At 44.3% G+C, this 20,252-nt stretch overlaps 1 protein-coding gene across 1 annotated transcript in view; it reads left to right on the plus strand.

Moving 5' to 3' along the window:
- The first annotated feature begins 4,053 nt into the window (after positions 1–4,053).
- Positions 4,054–20,252, plus strand: part of SPTB (spectrin beta, erythrocytic) — a 138,967-nt gene continuing 122,768 nt past the window's right edge. Inside the window, exon 1 of the mRNA XM_074393126.1 lies at positions 4,054–4,285. The gene's annotated coding sequence lies outside the window, so the exon portion shown is untranslated. The remainder of the gene's footprint in view (positions 4,286–20,252) is intronic.

The raw sequence follows: 20,252 nt of genomic DNA on the forward strand, positions 1-20,252 counted from the left end.
CTCTCTTTTCTTTCCTTTTGTAACTTCTATTAAGCAAATACTGGACCTTGGGGGACTTTGCCTACATGGTTTTCAACCATTTTCACATATTTTCCATCTCCTTTGTCTTTTGCCTGGGGTTTGGGGAAAATTTCTTTGGCTTCTGTTTCCACTTATTTGTTCTTCAAGTGGGTCTGTTCTGCTTCTGAACTAATGAATTTTCAATATCAGAAGTGACTTTTTAAATTTCTAAGATTTCTCACCAATTATTTGTCGTGGGTGCAATATCCTTTCAAGCCTTTGCTGATTAAAATTAATTTCATTTAACATTTATCTTGTTCCCTTTATTAACTTAGTTTCCTCTCATATTATTTTCTTCTAATAGTTGAGTTTGGTGCTTCTCTTTCATGGTATTGGTTCCCCTTTCCTCATAAGATAATTTGGTGGCGGTCCCATCCCATCATCTCTTAATGTGGGAACGGGCTTGCCTCCTCTTTGTTTATCATACCTGTCTTCAGGAGCTATGAAGAAGGTCACGACACGCTATCCCAAGACAGTGAGTGGTTTCTGTCATTTCTTGGGGTCACTAGGTAGCTGAGCTCTGCCCCTCAGGTCCAGGATCACCACTAACATTTTTATCCCACAGAGAAACACCTGATACTTAATGTGAGCAGGACAGAGGAAGCTCCTAAGTGAAATACTCCGTTTCAGGACCCCTGCTGTTCTTGTGTCCTTTAACTCTTGCTTGCAACTTCCCTAAACTATTGCTCCTCCTGAATCTGTTTTGGTTTCTTCTGATTCTGTTTCTCTGTGAATCAGATCTTGCATCTTTTCTATATCTCTGGATTTCTTGAACATTGTTGGAACATTTATCTGCCTTTTCCTTATTTCCCTGTGCTGTTAGATGTCTCTTTCAGACATATCTTTTAATGAAATATATGGTAGAAGGGAAGCTAACTGCATGTACTCAATCCACCATCTCCATCCAGTCTTTACTTTTTAATTTATTTATCCCCTCTACTTATTATCAAATAATACAAGCTCATTGTGAAAAACTCAGACTGCAGAAATGGAAAGTGGAAGTTCCCTCTTAGGCTAGGTGACTCTAATATAAGTCCCAACTTGTATCTTCTTGGCCTCACCTGTTGGTTTCAGCTAGAGCTGAGTAGACAGTTCTATGAAGGCTTACCCCCTTGCTTCCCCCAGCCCCCAACCCCACCCCCACCCCACTCTCTGGCTGTCAACATTTATTCTCAAATGCATACTTTCTCTTCTGGCCCCAGAACTCTTCCAAATCTGCAGACTGCCTGTGTGAAGCTTGCTGGGTAGCTGGGAAGTGTAGATTTTCAACACGGGTGGGAGACCAGTGGGGGCAATCCCTTATCCCACCAGGATGAAGACCTATCTCCCATCCTTCATGTAGACAATTCCAAGAGGCATTCTGTACTCCTCTGAGGAGGTCCCTTCAGACTTGATCCCTGTTGTCCACAATGATAACCTTGATTTCATGATCCCTTCTCCTTCTTCTTTTTCTTTTCTTTTCTTTTTGTCTCCTTCTATTTATTTATTTATTTATTTATTTATTTATTTATTTATTTTTTTTTTTTTTGAGAACAGTCTTGCTCTATCACCCAGGTGGGAGTGCAGTGGCACGATCTCAGCTCACTGCAGCCTACGCCTCCCAGGTTTAAGCGATTCTCCTGCCTCAGCCTCCTGAGTAGCTGGGATTACAGGTGCGCACCACCACACCCAGCTAATTTTTGTATTTTTAGTAGAGATGGGGTTTCACCATGTTGGCCTCGCTGATCTTGATCTCCTTGGCCTCCCAAAGTGCTGGGATTACAGGCGTGAGCCACCACACTCGGTCTTTCTCCCTTCTTTTATTCTCCCAATTTCTCATTCCAGGTCGCAGGAATCTGTCCTCTTTTCCCTCTTATTTGACAATGTCCTTTTCCTCACTGCAAGCCTGGGTACTTCTAAATTTCCTCTCTCCCTCAGTTCTGATTTATCATTTCACTGTAACTCTATTAGCTGTAAAGCATTTGGGGATGCTGTCAGGATAACATGCTCTGTAGCAAATGAGGTTGTATTGAATTATTTAGCTTTCAGCTAAAGTGGACATAACTAAGGCAGCTGAGCTGGTTTGTAAAATGTTGAGGTAATCTGTCTGCTGATTTGGAGCTTTTATCATATTAATTTTTTCTTATGGTTGAAAATTATAAATGTTAAGGCTACCAAGAAAAATATGTATGCAACTATTTAGTTCAGTGCCACAGACCTATAGCTAAGGAATTATCTGTTTTGTGTAGTATATAATTACGTAGCTGCAGAACTATGATTCTAGAGAACCATGAATTTATCTAATAAGTTTGTTCATACAAGGTTTTAAAAAACCATAAACACATAATTTCCCTCCATTTTTTCTATCAAAAATAGATCAAGGATTTCTGCTTGAGATATATAACAGTCTCAGTTTTTGAAGCTGGCCTGTTTTACTTGAGCTTTTCTTGTCAAAATTTGACTTTTAAATGTTTTTATTTCACAAAAAAGAACTTTGTTTCTAACTCAGTAATAGTCAAATACATTCTTAAATGTCATCAACCAAGAGGAGGAGGGGATTACTGATAATATATGGATGACCATGTATGTTTTTGTATTTTATTTCCCATATTACTAGTGTCTCTTGGAAAATTGAGCTGTAATAAGGGTCCAGCCAAGTGGAGGGTGGAGTGGAGAATTCTGTGGCTTTGTAATACCTGGGGTGTCTGTCCCACTCGGCACATCTCAGTGTCTAAAGGCCCACTCTCAAGAAGTGGGACTGCAGCAGGAAGTGAAGTATCTTTTCATATGTTCGAGATATAAACTAAACTTGAACATCTGGCAATTAAACACCCCTTTCCTGGGTGAATTCTGGAAAACAGCACAATTATACTTCCAAGCAAATAACTCAGGAATAAGAATGTTTGTTCCCTTGTTAAGAACACCAGGCAGCATCAGTAAAAGTTAAAACTTCTTTCTGCATCTATGCGCTTTTAATCTCTATGGTAATTTCCATAATACCTGAGATCGCCTGTGTTGATAGCTGATGAGAAATCATCCCAGGCACCGCAGGTGGAGAAAAGAGATGAAAGCTACTGCAAGGCTTACAGGTAAACCTTACTGAACAATGACCTTGTATCGTTAGAAAGTCAAGAAAATAGACTGCCTTGCAAGCTGCCAATGTTCTGTGAGTCTGTCTCCGGGGGCGACTCGGAGATGCCTTTTCTCTTTAACACCATCGGTTCTAGTATTTCCTCCGGCCTGCTTCGCTGCACCTCATCCAGGCTTGCAGTAAGGCACCCTCACTCGCCCGGACACCCCGGCCGGCCAGGAGGGCAGGTGTGGCAGCCTGCCTGTTGAGTACAGACCCTACAATGTGTGAGCGCCTTGGGACTGTAGGCTGCGCGCCGCCAGCTTTGCCTGGTTCGTCCTGACTTACACTAGGTCTGCGGGCAGAAAACAGCTACACCGAGCTCGGACTGAGGTTGGGGGCCTCGGGCCAAGTGCCCGCCCCCTGCCCTCCCAGCGTCTGCTCTCATAGCCCCGGGGAGAAGCCCGCCCGGGAGCGCGCTTTCTAATGCACCAGCCCCCGGGATCAGTCTGTCCTTACCAAACCCGCGACGGCGGGGGAGCAGCGCCCGGATGCCCGCCGCGCCCACCCTACTGCCTAAGAGTGTCCTTTCGTGTGTTTTAAAAACCGAACTGTGTGCACTGGGGATGCAGGGCGGGAAAGGTTGGAGGGCTCGTTTTCGCCACTAGGCTCGCCGCTCGGGGCGCACGAATTAGGCCCGAACTACGGAGTCCAACCCTTTTCCCGCCGCAGGGGGCTCGGGGAGGCACGGGGTTAGGGGAGGTGAGCGACTATGGAGGCGCCCTGGGCTCAGCTGCGGGTGAGGAGGCAGAGGCGGGTTCCAGGAGCCGGGCTAAGGCCCGGCAGGTGCCCCCCGGCGCGGAGGCTGATTGGCAGGTGCGGGAGTGGGTGGGGAAGGCGGGGGCTGGGCCTGGCGCTGCGGGAGGCTGCGGCCCCGCCTCCCCGCCCCCGCCGCGGGACTATCTGGTCCCGGCAGCAGCGATGTCCCCCGGCAGGAATGTCCCTCCTCAGATAATGTTATTTATATCTCTGGGCGGGTCCGCGGCTCGGCAGCACCAGGCGCCTGGCGGCCGCTGTGCCAGGAGCCCCGCACTGCCCTCCTACCCCTGCGCCGCCGCCGCCGCCGCCGCCGCCGCCCCCGGGCTTGGGGTGGCCGCCACTTCAGTCCCAGCGCAGGTGAGTCCCAGGAGGGCCCGGCGACCGAGGGAGCTGGGTGCGGGTGCGCAAGGCTGGGACGCGCGGCGCCAGCGCAGAGGAGCGCTGGGCCCAGGGGGCTCGTGACGTGCAGGGCCCAGGGGACCGGATGGGGGTCTGGCCCCGTGTACCAGGCGTGAGGTGGGAGGGGTGTGGGGCCCGGGAGGCCCGGCAGCTGCGGCAAAGATCACCCCGGGACACGGGAACGCGCGCAGGCTTCCAAGGCACTTGGTGCTAGCTTTGGAGAGCCGGATCCTGGAGAGTCCGTCACCCCGGGGCGCAGGGATAGGGTGACGGGGTTCAGGTTTTGGTTCGCCTCCTCCAGGACCCCAGCCTGGGAGCGAAGGGGATTGCGCCTGTAGCCTGTCCGACCGCAGCGTTGCTCTCTGCCTTTTTCTGTCCGGCTTTCTCAGCCCTGGGGCGGCTCATATCCCTCTTCTGGGGAACTTGGCTGAGCGCTTCTGAGGCCGCCCAGCGCCCAGGCAGAAGGGACACGTCAGGGCAGCAGAGGGGGCTGGGCCTCAGGGCGCTGGGAACCACGCGGAGAGTGACCCGGTGTAGACCGAGGGAGGAAAGGTCCTAGTGCCCCAAGCCACATGCTTCAAGGACCCCCAGCCTTCCTCTCCCAAAGAGTTCCTCTCCTCCTCTAAGCTTCTCCAGGCTTCTCTACCTTCACCCTCCTCTCCAGTTTCCCCTTCCTCTAACTTGGTCTTGAGAAATAGCAGAAAGTGGGAGAAATAACAGAAGCTGTAAAACAATTCCCAACTCCCACCAACTCATCCATACTTCCCAGGCTGGGAAAGCAGCTGCGGGGCTGGAGTACTGTTTCCCTGACAACAAGCTTCAGGTAGGGCCTTGAGTTATAGCCTATTAATATCCAAACCACTGTTTTCAGTGAGCAATTAGAGGCGCCAGGAGTAGGGAAAATGAAAAGAAGCCACTGTTTTTTGTAAATTTAAATTTTCGATGCATCAGATTGGGGGACGGAGAGAATATAGTGACAGTCTTTTTGTACTGAGAATTTCTGTGGGGAGAGACTAGGCTGTCACCTCCAGGTAGGAGGCAGTCATGCAAAACCCCTGCCTGGAGATAGTCACGATCCGTATTTCAGTTTCTAAGGAAAGAGATTCAGGCGGCTCCCTAATGAGAGGAGTCTGCAAATCAAAGATTTTAGGCACCGCTCAACTGTCCACTGTCCTATCCTTAGCTTCACAGATGGCTCTGAATTTTATTCTAGAATTCCCTCTTCGCCCACCCCTTCCCCCACTATAAACCAAGGCAGGTCATTTCTTATTTCAGCATTCAACTTTTATTCTTTTGCTCTGAGTCCTAGGTTCCAAATGCCATTGAAAACGCTTTTTTTTTCCTAAGTGCAAAATTATCATTAATGTATGCTGAATGTCCAGCACCTAACACGGCTAGGCCTGTGCTTGCCTGGAGGCTTGGAGGCTAGCCAGGAAAGGGAAAGTTAAACTTACATTGAAGAAGACCCCGCCTTGAAACCAACCAACTCCTGGTGGAGTTATTAAAGGTGGGTCATTTATACAGAATTTCATCAAAAACTCTAAAGAACCATTGAAAGACATAAACCCTCATGAAAATGTGGAATTTAGACCCCTTAGTTGTTACTCTTAGCTTTATCAGTGTCCCAGTGGCAATGATTGGGGATGAGCCAGTCCTATTAATCTTGAGTTCTGGGAAGACTCAGAGTTCTCTCACGGAATGGTAAGCACCCAAGAACTCCCAGGCATCCAGGATGGGCCTTGTAGCACAGGCATATCAAGTTCTCCTGAGTGGCTTGCCCCGAAGAGAGTTGGGATACCACCTTTGACTCTGATCAATGCTTCTTCCAAGTGTTCTGAAGGTGTCCTATAGCAGAACACCTGCTAGATGATTAGTTTTGGGGGTGAAGGTATGGCAGGAACAAGACTCCCACCTGGAATCAATTTGGCAAACTGAAAATGAATATCTTAGGCAAGCGAGGTATGAATGAAAGTTTCCAACTAAAGTCAAAGTCTGACAGGTCTGCCACAGCTCCGGAAACAGACTGTCTTTGGTCAATGAAAATAATAATAGCTTTTATTTATTCTGTCTTTTATGTTGTTGTACCCAGTACCTGGCTGGTAGTGGACCCTCAGTTAATCTTTGTTGAATGAATAAGGAAACCAACAAATGAATGCTCAGCATTTTCTTTATATTATCCAATTTAATTGTCATGGTAACTCTATAAGGTAGTATCAGCATTTTACAAGTAAGGAAACAGGTTCAGGAAGATTAAATAACTTGCCTCATATTACAGAGCTAATGAGAGATGGGTTCAAGATTCAAACTCAGTTTGTTTGGTTCTACCCTCTTTTTAAGGTTAGACACTCAGCAGGGAATATAGAGTATAGGTTGGAAAGATTTGACTTTAGCATTGTCTTCTAGCTTCACAGTCTTCATTCCCAGGACCTCAGGTAATGGTTCTGCTTATATCAGAGAAGCTAAAAAATATTGAAGACAATTTTGGGCATGTATTTTCTCAGAGGTTTTTAGTCTTACCCATTATTTTCAGGTCGTTGTTTCAAGGACGGAGCTATAATTTTGGCAGGACTCAAAGCATGGGTTTTTTTTTGTTTTTTTTTTTTTTTAAAGAACAGATTTTCCTTTCAGTCCTGGAAGTGGCCAGGAGGGCTTGATGATACATAGGCACAGTGTGACAGGACAGATGATGACTATAAAAAATTCATGAGGCAAACACTATTGGAAAGGGAAGGGATTTTGGAGGTCACTGAACCCTGCCTTCCATGTACGTACTTACTTGCTTAAAGGTGAGACCTAGCTGAATGTATCTGATCATTGATGTGTAGCTGTGGCACCCATACTTCTTATCACTTGAGCTCATTTCTTTCATGTCTTGCTTTCAAGGCCAGTATGCTTTATTTCCTGAAGTTCTGCCTAATCAAACTACTGAGATTTTATTTCCTTTGGAGGAGATTATGGGAGGATGTGTTTTAATATCCAGTGCTTTCATTTTAGTGAAATCTTAAAGAAAAGGTATCGAGGATAAGCAGAAGAGAAGGCATTCTCAACCATTAAAGTCTAAACTGTTCTATAATCTTCCCCATTGCTTGTAAGGTATACAGACGTATACATTTTAAAACAATAGTTATGCACATCACAGTCTAGAGGGGGCATGGGGAAGGACTTCAGAGAACTACTGAGACTGTCAGATACATGTTTTAACCTAAACCCCATCACCAAATTGCTCTTGAAGAGCAGCGCTTTAAATTTCAAAATCAAACACAAAATTTTACTCTCTGCTTAAGACCTGAAAAGGTAGGAAACATGGCCAGTGGGAGATTTAAAGTAGAGATGGGGTTTCAACATGTTGGTCAGGCTGGTCTCAGGAGTTCAAGACCAGTCTGGACAACATGGTGAAACCCCATCTTTACCAAAAATATAACAATTAGCCAGGTGTGGTGGCGGGCATCTGTAATCTCAGCTACTCGGGAGGCTGAGGCAGGAGGATCACTTGAACCTGGGAGGCAGAAGTTGTAATGAGCCAAGATCACAACACTGCACTCCAGCCTGGGCAACAAGAGTGAAACTTTGTCTAAAATGAGACTCCATCTCAAAAAAAAAAAAAAAAAGTGATATAAAATAGCCAGTTATAGTGGCTTGTGCCTATAATCCCAGCTACTTGGAAGGCTAAAGAAGGAGGATTGCTTGAGCCCAGGAGTTAAAGAGGCCGCAGTGAACTATGATTGTGTCACTGTACTCCATTGTGGACAACAGAATGAGACCCCATCTCTAATTCATGAATTAATTAAAAAGTGGTTTAAAATGCATTTCTTTGTTATGGAATTTTAAAATTATGGAATTAAAAAAAATAACTTCAGACCTGCAGATTAACATTTATCAGCGAACTTGGGAGGATTAAGAGTGAAAATAACTGCTATGTGGGCTGATGAGAGATTCAATTATATAATTAGGACTGGCAGGGAAGTTCATGGATACTGGGTTCTGAAACCATATGGATATACAAGCCAGAAATGACTGTAGGAAAAAGAATTTTATCTTTAAAGTAGCTTGTGTTGACTCAGTTGGTTTTAACAGACAGATCGTAAGTTATTCCTTTGTTTTAGATAAGAAATCTGAGGAGGAAGAGTAGATGCAGTGGTCTGTGTGCCAGAATCATGGCATTTGCTGGGTTTATCACAGAGATGCTTCCTTCCTCTGACAACCTCAGTAGGTGAAGGTCACCTGATTTGGCGATGGGGATGGTGATTGAGGAAGAGCGTAGGAGGCGTTCAGGAGAATTCACTGTCAGATCTGGCTCCATTCACGGATTGCCAACTCCCCTTGGTAAATATTTAGAAAATGTCATAGCATGTTTCCCTTCATTGCTGCACATATTTCTTAATTCACAGCCAAGTGATCCAAATTCTTCCATTTTCAGCCAGCCTCAGTTGAATATCAAACCACCAAGGGATCCCTAGCCTTTATAGCTCACGTAATCTTAGAGGTGGTCATAGACAGAAAATGCTTCCTTAATGAATTGTCTGGCTAGCTTATCAAATTCCCAAACCACACTTCATTCTTCTCTTTCCTTTTCCTGGTTGCAGGAAATATTACAAAACCATCTTTTTCCTACCTCAGCAAGCCCTTCTCAGGCTTTGTCATGTTTTATTTCTACACCATACCTGTGCAGACCTGGCTGAGGGAAGAATTATAAGACCAATTAAAACTCAGACATATATCATGTTAGCAGTGGGGGCAAAAGTGGGCTTTCTTTCTGTCATTTGAATGTTACAAACTTAGCAAGTGAAAAGGCACAGGGCTAGAAAAAAATAGGCTTTGCCTTGAACCGGGCTCAGATCATCTGGGATATTTATGAAAAGAACAACAGGGCACCTTGGCAGCTAAAGAACAATAATTGCTTTGTGTTGTTATAGTCAATTTAGGAGTTTCCACCATTGTGAAAAGGAGAAGAAACTTGAATAATTCAGAAAATGAATATGTTGAAAATAATTTCCATTTGTACTAGACTTAAATGTGGGCGTGTCTCATATGAGAATTCATAGCAATTCAAATAAAGCACACTTTAAAGGCAAAAATTATGAGGACCAGAAAGAAGTCTGTAACCTTATTCTGTCCCTCTTCCAAGTCCCAGCCTGTTTCTAGAAGAACCCTAGGAGTGGTCAATCAGCTTCACCTTCCAGCGTATTTCCCCAAGGGTGGAAAAGTAAGAAAAGACCTTTCATAATACTGACTTCAAGTCATAAGTCAGAGAGAGTTAGAGCTAGAAAGGCCTGAGAAAGAATTGAGAGGTATTCAAAAAGAGCAGACATTGGGTGTCTACCATTTGTCTTACACTGTTACGTGCTGAAGACACATAAAGAGATCAGATGGAGAATCACTGATCTGGTGCGAAAATGGACTTGCAAACAAGCAGTGATTCGACAGGATGCCTGAGAGAACACACAGGAGGAAACATCTAATTCAGGTTGAGGAATCCCAGAAGACCTTGGAAAGTGCCTAGGAGTTCCCTAATGGAAGAAGAGAGGCTGAGGGGGCCTGGGATTGGGGGTCTAGGCAGTTGTCCAGCACAGACAATAGAGTATGATTAGATTAGGGGATGAAGCGTAGTTCCACATGGTGGGAGTGTGACCAAAAAGGTGGTTGGGATTCAGTCTGTGAAGAAGTTTGAGCCATTGGAAGTTTTTAAGTCGTAAACGTGTGTGATGAAATCTCTGTTGACAAAGCTCACCAGTGGCGATGAAGAGAAAGTGATTTAGAGGCCAGCCAGTACAAGATGATGATCACAGGTAACTATAGTCCACTCAATTTTCAGCATGCCTTTGTCTACACATCATCTTATTTTATCTTACGATGACCACGTGAAGGGAAGATCTGATTATTCCTGGTTTCCAGTTACGAAACAGGATTCGAAGTGTACATTTATATACTCAAGGTCCCTCTAGTAGCTTATTCCAAAACCTGACTTTGACCCAGTTGCCTAGTTCTGAGGCTGGGGCTGTTTCCAGATCTTCTCAGTGGAGTAATCGAATATTCTGGGCCTTCTGGTTGAGACTGCATTTCCTTTCTTTCTTCAGCAGAATATTCCACCTATGTTCATTGGTTTTGGAGAGAAGGAGGAAGACACTTGTTAACAGTACTACCCTTTACCATAGTCACAGAACCTCAAGAATGGCCCTCCAGAGTTTGCACAGATGATGTTCCAAAGCATGAATTAATAGATTCTCAATAGCATGCCATAGATAAATGAAGGGTTCATATGCCTGACTTTTTCATTCCCTTACCACAAATTTACTGGGCATTATTGTGTTTATGCCTCATTTTGGACTTCAGCAGCCTCTTTTTGTCCGGTGATCTTGAGGGCCTTGATTTGTACTTACGTCAGTCTTCAACACATATTTACTGAGCTCTCATTTAATTTTCCAGACATACTCTAGGACCAGGGGATGTAACAGTGAATGTGGCAAAAATGTCTGATGTCATAGAGTGCACATTGTAGTTGGGGGAGAGAGGAACTAAATGACAACAATAGACAAAAAATAGTAATTTCAGGTGCTAAAAAGAAAAAAATAAAGCAACATGAAAGGAAAGAAGAGTGGTTCTACTATTTCAGGTAGGGTGGTTGGGAAAGCACTATCTGATGGGGTTTCATTTGAGCTGAGACCCAAATGAAGTTGGGGGAGGGGCATGGGATGTTTGGGAGAAGAGATTCAGGTTGAGTGATAGTCTGTTCTCACACTGAGACATAACAGAGACTGGGTAATTTATAAAGGAAAGAGGCTAATTGACTCACAGTTCAGCATGGCTGGGGATGCCTCACAATCATGGCAGAAGGCAAAGGAGGAGTAAAGGCACATCTTACAGGGTGGCAGGCAGGAGAGTGTGTGCAGGGGAACTGTCCTTTATAAAACCTTCAGATCTTCTGAGATTATTCACCATCACAAGAACAGAACAGGAAAAACCCATCCCCATCATCCCCATGATTCAGTTACCTCCCACTGAGTCCCTCTCATGACATGAGGGGATTATGGGAACTACAGTTCAAGATGAGATTTGGGTGGGGACACAGCCAAACCATACCAAGTGGGAAGGCCCCAAGGTAGGGCCACTGCTATGTCTAAGCAATGGCAAAGAGACCAGTGTGGCCTGAGTGCAGGGGGTCAGGGGGAGAGCTGACCACAGTGCTGGAGAGAAAACTGGGTCTTGATGGTACAGGCTTTGTGGCCATGTAAGGACTTTGGGTTTTAGCCCAAGGGTCATAGGAAACCACCAGAAATTGTGGACAGCGGAGCAACTTGCTCAGATTTGTGTCTCAAGAGAATCTCTCTGGCTGCCCTAAGGAGGATTGGTTGTGGGGCACAAGAGTGGAGACAGGGAGTCCCATAAAAGCTACTGCCGTGGTCCAGGGCAGAAAAGACGGATCAGGGTGATGGTGCTGGTGAGATGCGGTTGGATTCTGAGTATATTTTGAAGGTAGGGATGTTGAGATTTGGATATAGAGGATATAGAGAGAAAAAGACTAAGATGATTCCATTGTTTTGGCCTGAACAACTGGATAAACAAAAAGGTCATTTACTGAGGTGGTGATGTATTTTATCAAATGTGCTGTGGACTATTATTTTTAATTTCTGTTTTTGTCGAGCTGTTGACTTGGAATAGTCTCTGGCAGACTTTTCATTTAAATATACCAAAAAGGAGTTGTTTTTATTTTGGGGTGATTCATGACCTCTGTTTGAAGTGAAGCCTTAGATGTGTGGTGTACTTTGTACTGTTACTTTCAGATCAGCCCCACACTGTTTATACTATGCGATGGAGATTAAGATACGGGAGAAACAAGACTGAAATATATTTCACTTTATTTTTAGAAATGTTTTGAATTGGCTGGTTAAAGCCCAAATATTTTTTGACATTTCCTGGTTGTCATATTTTTAAAACTTTTTAAATCATAAAATAAATTCATGTACATGGTTAAAACATATATGTATATTATACAAGGGTATACAATGAGTAAAAGTCTGCCTCTATCTCCAGTCCTATTTCTAAGAAGTTACTACTGTCAACAGTTTCGTGTATGCTTTCAGAAAAATTCCATTCATGTACAAGCATTTGGCCTGATATATTTTAAAGTCATAGCTTTAAACTAGGAGCACCACGTTTGGTTTTAGACTTAGTAGGCTTTGTAGTCACCTTGGTAGCCCTCAGGTTAAGTGGCCTGGAGTCCACCTTCTAGCAACTAAGGTTCTCCCTCTCCAAACCATCCCACACTGAACCACTGTGTTCATTATATAACATCCCTTCTCAAAAGCCACCAGTGGTTCTTCTCTGGGTAGAGGTAGAAACCCAAACTCATAAAGTTGGATTTTAAGAGCCATTGTAATCTGGCTCCATTTGCTTTTTTCTACTCTTTTACCACTTTCCATCACAAACCCTCTACTTAAACTAAGTTTATCCACTTCTGCTTACTAAGTCCTGAATATTTTCCCCAAATTTGGAGTAGTTTCCTTCAGAACCTAGGTTCAAGGCTGTGTGTTCTTCCTGGAACACTCTACTCCACAGTAATCTCTCACTTCTTCAAACTTGCTAAATTAGGGCTAGATACATGTACTCTATTTGAACATAATCACAAATTCTTTTATTAACTTTCCTGTATCCATGTATTATTTGCTCAGCTAGACAGTAAGCTCTTAAGGGCAAGAACTAATTTATGAATTACAGTCACGAGTCTTACATAAAGCCCTGCTTTCTGCATGTGGAAGGTCAGTTAGTAATTTTTGGAATGTGCACATTGACAATCATCCTTCGATGGGATGGTGCTGGTACACAGGGATTATATTAAAAATTGCCAGATTATGGCTGCCAACAAAGCTACCTTTTCAGTGTGTTACAGAAATGTTTACTCCCAGGGAACAGTAACTGGACACCACTCTTTTGGACAAAGAACTTTTGGATATGCCTGGTCCCATGCTTTCTTCCTTCTTCAGATGGCATTGCATGTAGTTGTCAGAAACAATGTGTTTTCATATGCCGGTAAATTATGAATAGTTATTTAATTGGCTTGGCAATGATGCAGTTTTTAAAAATTTATTTTTTTAAATTTTGATAAAATATATGCAACATAAAATTTACCATTTTAACCATTTTAAGTGTACATACAGTTCAGTGGCATAAGCACATTCACCATCATCCCTCCCCATCATCATGAAAAGGATGGAGTTTTTTCATTTTCCAAAACTCAAGCACTATGTCTCTCAAACACTAACTCCCCATTCTCTCTCCCTCCACCTGTGGACACTTGGATTGCTTCTATCTTGCCTATTGTGAATAATGCTGCTGTGAACACGAGTGGGCAGATATCTCCTTAAGACCTTGCTTTCACTTCTTTTGAACATATACTTAGATGTGAAATTGCTGGATCACATGGTAATTCTATTTGTAATCTTTTAAGGAGCCTGTCCGTGCAATTTTAATATTTCTCCTTGGTATTTAACATCTTCAAAGGGAAGGGCAAAAATTTATTAACATCCTCACCTTTGGGGCCAATCCGAACTTGAGAAGTGTTTGTTTCAGAACACTGTCTTTGGGTGATAGTTTGTCATCAAAATTCTTGAATTTGTTCATTTGTTAGTTTGCCTATTTTTAGACTGTAGACTTTTAGAGGACAGGCAGGAGATGTTTAATTTGCTTTGTAGAGTATGTAGCCCAAGCTCAGATGGGGAAGGGTGTAAATATTATGTGATGTTTTATTTCAGCTAAAAAATCTCCTTGAGCTGGATGACAAGAGTCTGGGTTGCTTCCAGTTCCTTTTCTCTTGCTGTTTGCCCTTGAGCAAATAACTTCCTTTTTCTCTGACTTTTTTTTTCCCCCCTGGGCTTTGTGTGTGTGTGCTGGTACCTTAATATTTATTATTATCCTTAACATTTTCCTTGTGAATTCCTCTGTAAAACATATTGCCTCCTCTTCGTAGCCTTGCCTGACAGCCCCTTTTCCTTACCAGGTCCTGGGGTAGCACTGATTGCTTTCTCCTTTGTATTTTTGCAGCTCCTTTATTATCCCTTTCTTACAGGTGGATCTTGTTTTGTAATTGTCAACTTGCCTTCTACACCGTTAGTTCAAGCTTCTTGCAATGGGGAACTGAGTCTCACTCTTTAAAAAAAAAAAATCCCAGCACCTAGAGCCATGCTTTATACACCGAGGAGAGTGGCTCAAAAATATTTGTTGATTAAAAAATTAGGCTGGGCACGGTGGCTTACACCTGTAATTCCAGCACTTAAGGAGGCTGAGGTGGGCGGATTACTTGAGCTCAGGAATTTGAGACCATCCTGGGCAACATAGCAAGACTTGTCTTTACAAAAAATTTTTAAAAATAAGCTGGGCATGGTAGCACATGCCTGTAGTTGCAGCTACTCAGGAGGCTAAGGTGGGAGAATCACCTGAGCCTGGGAAATTGAGGCTGTAGTGAACTGTGATTGTGCCACTGCACTCCAGCCTGGGTAACAGAGTGAGACCCTGTCTCCAAAAAAAAATTTTTTTTTAAAAATCTGGCCAGGCACAGTGGCTTCTACCTGTAGTCCTAGCTGCTTAGGAGGCTGAGGCTGGAGGGCTGTTTAAGCCCAGGAGTTCAAGGCTACAGTGAGCTACGATCATGCCACTGAACTCCAGCCTGGACTACAGAATGAGACCCCATCTAAAAATAAATATATTAATTAAAAATAAAAATAAATTTAAAAATCATGTGGCCAGTTAGCTCAGTTGGTTAGAGTGTGGAGCTCCTAAAAAAAAATTAAAGAATGAATGTTTGAAATTACATGTAACTGCCGGGCGCGGTGGCTCAAGCTGTAATCCCAGCACTTTGGGAGGCCGAGGCGGGTGGATCACGAGGTCGAGAGATTGAGACCATCCTGGTCAACATGGTGAAACCCCGTCTCTACTAAAAATACAAAAAATTAGCTGGGCATGGTGGCTCGTGCCTGTAATCCCAGCTACTCAGGAGGCTGAGGCAGGAGAATTGCCTGAACCCGGGAGGCGGAGGTTGCGGTGAGCCGAGATCGCGCCATTGCACTGCAGCCTGGGTAACAAGAGCGAAACTCCGTCTCCAAAAAAAAAAAAAGAAATTACATGTAACTAAGTTCATATAATTTTAACTTGGATATGAGGCATTGTTATGCTAATGAGTTTATTGTAATAATGAGTCAACGTTTATAGAGAAAGTTGTGTGCTAAGCACTATGCTGAGAGTTTTCATGTGTGTTTATTATTTACAGTCAGACTTGGAGAAGTTAACTTACCCATGAATACCCACCGAGTAAGGTAACAGCTGGACCTGAACCCATATGTGTTTATTCTAGAGTGCTTGCTTTGAATAACTGTTGAGAAGGCCAGTATTATGTGACTCTTGATTCTCAGCATTTTTTAAAAATCCTGCATCTTTAATGGTGTGAAATTAGAGAGGTAATTAGTTGTATACCTTTATATGTTGCTTTATATTTGCAATGAGTTAACCTAATAGACTTGAATCCCTTTATTAGCTTTTAATAAATAATTAATGTTCTGAATCCTACTTCCAATGTAGTTATTTGACATCTGAGTATGTAGATGCTAATTAGTACTACACAATATACCCACTCTCATAAGACAGCTGTACTAAAATTGCTTTAGAAAAGGACTGAATTACTGTCTTTTTTGTTTTTTTGTTTTCTTTCGAGACAAAGTCTCACTTTGTTGCTCAGGCTGGAGTGTAATGGCTTGATCTCAGCTCACTGCAACCTCTGCCACCCTGGTTCAAGCGATTCTCCTGTCTCAACCTCCCAAGTAGCTGGGATTACAGGCTCCTGCCACCGTACTCAGCTAATTTTTGTATTTTTAGTAGAGACGGGGTTTCACCATCTTGGCCAGGCTGGTCTTGAACTCCTGACCTCACATGATCCACCCGCCTCGGCCTCCCAAAGTGGTAGGATTACAGGCATAAGCCACCGTGCCCGGCCAAAAGGTCTGAATTATTGTCAAATGCCATAGTTTCCTTCCAGACCCGAGGTTTCCAACTTCTCTGCAACATTTGACCACTCCTCCGTTGAACCTCTGCCCTCTCTGGGCTTCTGTGGCCTGGGACCTCTTTTTTATCCTCCTAGCTTGTTTACCACTGCTTCTGCATTTCTTGTAGTTGTTCCTTCCTCTCTGACAGCTTTTAATTGTTGGGATTGCTGATAGGTCTAAATCCTTATCTCTAGTCTGACCTCCTCCTTAGTCCCAGATCAGCTTCACAGCAGGCTGCTGGCTGTCTTCATTTATTTCTATCAAGATATCTCAAGCTCACCATGTCATCCTGGGACTTCTCGGTTCCCTTCTTCATCCCAACCCTGCTTTTCTGCCTTTTTTTTATGGCTAGGTTCATGTTGTCACCATCCCCCCAAGTAAGAACCTCAGCACAATTTTTGGTCTTTTCTTCCCCTCGGTACTTCCATGTCTACTTGGCTACTCGTTTTTCCTCTAAAATTTTCAAATTAGTTCCTTTCTTTTAATTTCCACTGTCACTATTCTTTTGTTTTGGTTTTTGGTTTTTGTTTTTTTTTTTTTTTTGAGATGAAGTCTTGCCATGTTGCCCAGGTTGGAGTGCAGTGGGACAATCTCGGCTCATTGCAACCTCTGCCTCCCAGGTTCAAGTGATTCTCCCGTCTCAGCCTCCCAAGTAGCTGGGATTACAGGCATCCACCACCACACCCGACTAATTTCTTATATTTTTAGTAGAGATGGGGCTTCATCATGCTGGCCAGGCTGGTCTCAAACTCCTGACCTCATGATCCACCCGCCTCGGCCTCCCGAAGTGCTGGGATTGCAGATGTAGCCACCAAACCTGGCCTTCCACTGTCACTCTTCTTATCTTATGTGTGAATAATTGGCTTTCAGGCCTTTAGTCTTTACCTTTCTAACTCACCCCAACCCCTGAGCTCAGAATTATTTTTAAAAATGTAAGTCTGACTGAACCATTCCACTACTTTAAAGCCCTCAATGGTTCCCCATTGCCCCAAAATAAAGTGTAAAGGGGCAGGCAGTGGCTTCCACAATCTGTTCTGACCTCCCTTCCTAGCTTCATTCCTTCTCCATTACCCCGCCTTGGATGCTTGTGACTTGCTCAACTTCAGGCTCACTTTTCTGCCTCCGTGACTTTGCTGCCACTTTTTCTATGCCTAGAATCTTTCCTCTCTTTCCTTAGCCATGAAATCTCTTTTTTTCTTTGAGACAGAGTCACCCTGTTGCCCAGGCTGGAGTGCAGTGGTGTGATCTCGGCTTTCTACAGCCTCCTCCTCCTGGGTTCAAGTGATTCTCCTGCCTCAGCCTCCTGAGTACCTGGGATTACAGGTACCTGCCACCGTGCCCAGCTAATTTTTGTATTTTTGTTGGCCAGGCCAGTCTCGAACTCCTGACCTCAAGTGATCTGCCAGCCTCAACCTCCCAAAGTGCTAGGATTATAGGCATGAGCCTCCGCACCCAGCACAGCCATGAACTCCTACATATATATGCCTTAAGACCCCCATCAGCTGTAACCCCTCTTTGAAGCTGTCCTGAAACCTCTTTCCCTCTTCTGTGACCCAGAAGACACGCATTCTTTCCTCTTTTGCTGTCCACACTGTAGCCTGGCTGGTCATGGACAGGCCTGACTCACCTCTAGATTATGAGTTCCTTGAGGAAGAGACAGTGTCTGATGTCCTTGGGGACACTGGTGCCCAATTCAGGTCCTGGCTTATGTGCAGTGCTCAAGACACAAGTTGAATTGGGTGATGGGGAAGGTTTCAAGAATATTCAGCACTGTAAAGAATCCAGAAATTAATGAACTAGAGAAGATTACGAAGAGGGGCTAATGGAAGATGCTATGGATGGGATGGAGGTAAGGAGGGAAGAGGATTGCTTTAGGCCTGAGTGGAGGCTGTCTTCCACCTCTGTATTCTCCAACTGCCTCCCATTTATCAGAGGAACAAGTAATGGCTGATTTTAACTTACATCATCAGATATGTCTGTTGCTAGAAAAATTTAGTTATTCATCCAGAATACAGTCACTCCCACCTCATTTTTCAGTGAATGTTTGAAGCTGACCCTCAGAATGCAGCTATGAAAGGTTCTCTGAGTGGGCGTTTCAGATCCATAGACACAAGATTTGTTTGATAACAATAAAGAGTTAAGAAAAACACTTTGGAAAAAAAAAAGACTGGAAGTTCCTTTAGAGAGGTTTTATTTTTTCTGGGTACAGTTAATCTGTTGATTTGTTTGTCCTTAAAGCATGTCAAAGTAGGAACTACCTTGTAGTATATTACAGTATTTATTGGATGGTTTGTTCTGCCCTCATTTGTGCCTTACCCGGACAAAAAGTGAGCCTCACCAATGGCTGGACTCACCCGAATTCTGCTTGCTCAGGCCTCTGAGCATGTTTTGTTTCTTTCAACAAAACTCTCTGTCATGGATGCACTCCCACTGCAATCCAGCCGCTCTCTTCTCCTGCCTCGTCCTGTACCCGGTCACTGATAGGAGCTGGTATTTAACTTCCAGAGGCGGTGAGTGGAGCTACGAGGCCTCTAAGTATGTGGTGGGGTCTGAGCTGAGCTGATATGCGGAAGGCCCTCAAAGGCCTTGGCAAGATGTGCCCAGGACAAAGAAGGGCAGGGGACAAAGTTAGGCCTTGTGAGGGGGACCTGAGGGCAGTGAGACAGAGGAAGGGACTCGGCCAAGGCAACCGAAGACCCCAGTGAGCTGTGAGGGGTATTCTGAGGCCGGCGATACGCAGACAACAGTCAGCAAACTCCATGGAGAGCTGACAGTGAGGGTGGGATAAACAACTAGCAGTTTCTAGAAGCTCTGGAATGTCATGAATGCCAGTGATCATCGTCCCATCTCGAGAATTACTAGGTGCCACAGTAAAGGTCACCAGTAGGCTACTAGTTAGTGGCCTTGCTGCATGCTCTTTGAGTGGACAGTCTTATTCATTTCGTAGATGTTTTCCTTTGCGGTGTTTTAGCCACGCCATGGTCTCTGTTTTCTCATTGAAAATCCAGGCTGCTGCTTGTAGGGTCAGTAGAGCAGGCTCTGCCCTTCTCTGCAAGGTGAGTGTGTGCATTTTGTAAACACTTTCTGGAACTGTTGGAAAATCTTGATGCCCAGATGTTCAAACTAAAGTTGCCACAGGAGGGTTCTTCACTGTGTGAAGTGATGGGAGGAATGAAGGTGTTTGCAGGTGTGAAGTAAGATGGTAGATTCAAAGCAGCTGCTCTGGGAGAGGAAGTCAGTACCCTCTGCAAGGCAGACACCTATACCTGTTAGGACAAACTGGGTCATTTGTGTTTCAAAGCTGTACGAAGTCACTTTGCCCAGGAGACTGAGAGCACTCCATGGATCCAGGCTAGCCTGGCCCTTCTTACCATAGTTGCTGATGAGCCCAGCAGTAGAGCTGGTACTCGGTACAGTGTCCTCAATGTAGCAACTCCATTGGCAGCCTCGGTTGAGCTGCTCTCACTGCATCTGACCCAGAAAACGCTCAAAAAATGACTGCAGTGAAACGCGTCTTCAAGGTGAAGCTTTCAGTCCAGGTGGGGGAGGGATGTGGAGTTGATCCCAAGGGTTCAATACTTCCAAATATGCTGGGAGTGAGCTTTGTTTATGCTCTGACCCAGAGGAAGTCACTTTACATCTCACCCTGCTTCTACCAGCATAGAGTGCCTTCTGCTTGTTTTGCATAATCTGTGTGCCTCCTCTGCAGAAGAGGCACAGAATGAATTGGGAGCTATAAAACTCCTGGCAGTCATAATTCTTTGTGAACAGCAGAGTCTGGTGAGCAGTGTATTTGGTTGGCAAGTGATCATTACAGTCTATACTTGGTTTCTGTCTGTGAGACGGTGGAAATGCTTTCTCACTGAAGGGGGTCAAAGTGAAATCGTGTATACATTGTC

The sequence above is a fragment of the Saimiri boliviensis genome, chromosome 2, assembly GCF_048565385.1.
Source record: "Saimiri boliviensis isolate mSaiBol1 chromosome 2, mSaiBol1.pri, whole genome shotgun sequence".
In the NCBI taxonomy this organism is placed as follows: domain Eukaryota; kingdom Metazoa; phylum Chordata; class Mammalia; order Primates; family Cebidae; genus Saimiri; species Saimiri boliviensis.